Source organism: Amphimedon queenslandica, unplaced genomic scaffold (genome assembly GCF_000090795.2).
Source record: "Amphimedon queenslandica unplaced genomic scaffold, v1.1 AMPQUscaffold_12454, whole genome shotgun sequence".
NCBI classification, from domain to species: Eukaryota; Metazoa; Porifera; class Demospongiae; order Haplosclerida; family Niphatidae; genus Amphimedon; species Amphimedon queenslandica.
The window spans coordinates 12,409-16,339 of record NW_003547309.1 but is presented as its reverse complement, the minus strand read 5'-3'; the positions used below and the strand labels follow the sequence as shown (position 1 = coordinate 16,339).

General features: G+C 34.1%; 1 long non-coding RNA gene across 1 annotated transcript; it reads left to right on the top strand.

Annotated features, from left to right (window-relative positions):
• Positions 1 to 2,242: 2,242 nt before the first annotated feature.
• LOC109587768 (uncharacterized) lies at positions 2,243 to 3,931 on the top strand. Its single transcript, XR_002187778.1, has 3 exons — positions 2,243 to 2,457; positions 2,534 to 2,581; positions 3,828 to 3,931. It is a non-coding gene; the product is annotated as an uncharacterized LOC109587768 (long non-coding RNA).

The window sequence follows — 3,931 nt, the reverse complement described above, 5'->3', positions numbered from 1 at the left end:
TATTACTTATCATTAGTAAATCATTAGTAACACTTTTATTAATTACTATCATAACTATTTTTGTCAATGAATGCTTTTATATCTCCTATGAACTGCTCCTTGCTTTCTCTCCTCTACCCTTTGTGAGTATGACTCTTCTCTCTAATCTATTGTTAGTGGTATTTGTAATGTGTCCCTCTCTGTGTCTCATCATGTTTGGCTCCAGACTAGTCTTCCTGTATTCAGCAGTACAGTACAGTTGGCACCATCTGCCTTCCTGGCCTCTGCTGCTGTATCCTTTCCTGTTTTCTCTGCCATTCCAAGAGCCTTTAAGGCTCCTTTGATTCCCTTTCAGGAGGTGACTCTTGATCATTGGTCAGCTCAGTGCTCTTGTTGATGTTTCCCCTCCATCTGGTGATGCTGCTAAACTGCAAAGAGCTTGGGATTTCCCCCATGTTTCTGCCACTTTCACTTCATTGTGTAACGGTGCTCCTGACCCTCCATCAAGGACTCATTTGCTGGATGTATCCTCTCCACACTCAGGGTTGTGGCTTAATGCTCTCCCCCATTCCTCCTTGGGCCTCAGAATAGATGATTCCACATTTAAAATTGCTGTGGGTCTTCACCTAGGTCTCCCATTTTGTCACTCTCACTCCTGTTGTCATTGTGGTGGACATGTAAATATGTTTGCTACTCATGGTTTGAACTGTAGACGCAGTGATAGTTGCCATCTTCGTCATTCATCAGTCAACTCAGTGGTACAGCAAGCTCTATCTGTTGCAGGTGTCCCTTCCCTTTTGTCCCTTCTGGACTGTATAGGTCTGATGGTAAAAGGCCTGATGGAGTCACGATGGTCCCATGGTCATCAGGAAAGCCCCTTGTCTTGGATGCCACCTGCCCAGACACTCTTACTCCATCCTATGAGAGGGTTGTTGTTAGTTCCCCGGGAGCAGTTGCCCTGGCCTCCGATGAGAAGTGTGCTAAGTACGAGTCTCTGGATTGCTCATATTCCTTTACCCTTGTGGTAATAAAAACCTTGGGTGCCATTGGTCCTAAGTCCCTCAATTTTCTGAAAAAGTTGGGTACCAGAATAAGAGAACATACTGGTGAGGTATGCTCCTTTTCCTATTTGCTCCAGTGACTCTCTGTGGCAGTACAAAGGGCCAACGCGGTATGGTTCTCTTCCCAAGCTATCCTGTCCTGACTCTTTTTTCTTCTCATAAGTTATTGTTTTTGTTTTGCTTATTTTTGTTCCTTTTTGTGTTTTTTTTTCTTCTTTTCCCTTCTATCCTTTCTTCTCCTATCTCCCTCTTTCTTCCCCTTTCCTTATTATTATTGTTGTTATCATTATTGTTATTGTTGTTGTTATTATTGTTATTGTTGTTGTTATTATTATTATTGATATTATTATTATTATTATTATTATTATTATTATTATACAATAGAGAAAGTAACACATACACATAGATAAAACATTATGATGGAAATAGAGGGAAAGCCCTACAGAACAAAACAAATAAAGAAATAGGAAAAGCTGGGAGAAAAAGGAAAGCAGTTAGATGTTCCCATCCACAGTAGGTGGAAGAGAGGGAGAGCGGCTAAGCCACATGTGGGCGTTGGCACGCCAGAGACAAACAGAAAGTCTCTGATTATTATTATTATTATTATTATTATTATTATTATTATTATTATTATTATTATTATTATTTATTATCACTGCTGTTGTTGTTTAAGTTATTATTCGGTAAGCTAATGAATTGAACTAAAATATAAACTAGTACTTTAGAAGTTATTGACATTAATTTTTTTACTATACATATAATTATATGTTTATATTTTTAATGATATTCTGTACTATGCTCATAGGCGGCTGCAGAATTTTGAATTTACCCAGGCTCATTAATTATTCATAACAATTGGGGGTGTGGTCAATTAATTAAATAACTGAACATTAATAATACTAGCCACTTGAAGCCAGTTACCACACAAAAATAACTGTAAAGATGAACTGATACTGTGTATAAACAGTTGTGGTTATAAAAAATGAATTATAGTGATAATCTCACTCCAGGCCTAATAATAACAAAACACACCTTTTGGGTGTGGTTTTGATTGAAAGCTAGCTACCCAGGCATAGCCAGGGCATGCCTGGGCCTGCAGCAGCCTATGACTATGCTGTTTTTAAAAATAATTTTTTTAAAATAAGGTCATGTTTACACATCATTTTGTTATTCCTGTTTCAGGTGTTTACACTAATCCAGCAGCTGTATTGTCATTAGAATTTATCATTTGTTTATAGAATTATTCCTTTTAGTATTTGTTTTTATTTTGTTTGAATTTGATATCAGTGTAAACCCAACCAAAAATATTCCCGTTTTTGTTAAAAATGTAGTCGTGTAAATGTGGCCTAAATTAAAAATACATTTAAGGAAATGTAGGAAGCTCTATGTCCATGGATAATGAACTAAAGGCTCCATTGTAAGTTTATTTAAGAATTACTGATCCTTTTATATAATATTAATGTAATACTGAGTTGATATTATGTTATTTTCAGTCTAGGCTGCTGAAGTTCAGGCTGAAGGCTCTGGACTTATGAGTAATTGTAAGTGATATAGTATTATAACTAGGAGACAATAATTTAATAATATTACTGTTGTTCAAAAATTGGGTCAAAGTCTCTATGAAATTGGCAAATTTTTTTGAATGATATAACTCGAAAAATATATGTCAGAAACAGTTAAAGCTTTCTAAACAACTTAAGTACATCAATATGTATCAGAAAATAAAATAAAAATTTGGAGGGATTTTTGAGCCATTTTTCAGAAAAAACCATGGGCTATAGCCTTGGGTACTTTTTTAAAATTGGCCTATTTTTTTAATGGCCATAACTCAAAAAATATTTGTCGGAATCAGCTCAAACTTTCTAAACAGCATAAGTACATCAATATGTATTAGAAAATGTAATAAAAATTTGGGGTGATTTTGGAGCCATTTTTGAGAAAAAACCATGGGCTATAGCCTTGGACATTAATTTTTCCAGAAATTGGCCATTTTTTTAAATGGCCATAACTAAAAAAAATATTTCTCCGAATCAACTCAAACTTTCTACACAGCATAAGTGCATCAATATGTATCAGAAAATGTAATTAAAATTTGGGATGATTTTGGAGCCCTTTTATAGAAAAAACCATGGGGTAAAATAACCTTGGGTACTTTTTAAAAATTGGCTGATTTTTAAAAATGGCCATAACTCAAAAAATATTTGTCGAAATCAGCTCAAACTTTCTAAACAGCATAAGTACATCAATATGTATCAAAAAATGTAATGAAAATTTGGGGTAATTTTGGAGCCATTTTTTAGAAAACTATAGTCTTGAGCATTTTCCAGAAATTGGCCAATTTTAAAAAATGACCATAACTCAAAAAATATTTGGCGTAAACAGCTCAAACTTTTTAACAGCATAAGTTCATCAACATGTACCAGAAAATTTAATAAAATTTTTGGTGATTTTGGAGCCAATTTTTTAGAAAAAACCATGGGCTATAGCCTTGGTTTCTTTTAGAAATTGGCCAATTTTTAAAAATCGCCATAACTCAAAAAATATTTGTCGGAATCAGCTCAAAATTTATAATCAACATAAGTACATCAATATGTATCAGAAAATGTAATAAAAATTTAGGGTAATTTTAGAGCCATTTTAAAAGAAAAAACCATGGGCTATAGCCTTGGGCATTTTCCAGAAAATGGCCAATTTCTTAAAATGGTCATAACTCAAAAAATATTTGTCAAAAACAACTCAAATTATTCACAGCATAAGGAAGAAAGAATTTTTTTGATACTATAATAGTGATCTAATTGATAATCATGGTGTGTGCATACGAGTGTTAGGTGATATTAAATTATTACCAACTGATGTACAAGAATCAGTAGCAAGAGCTGTGACAATGACTA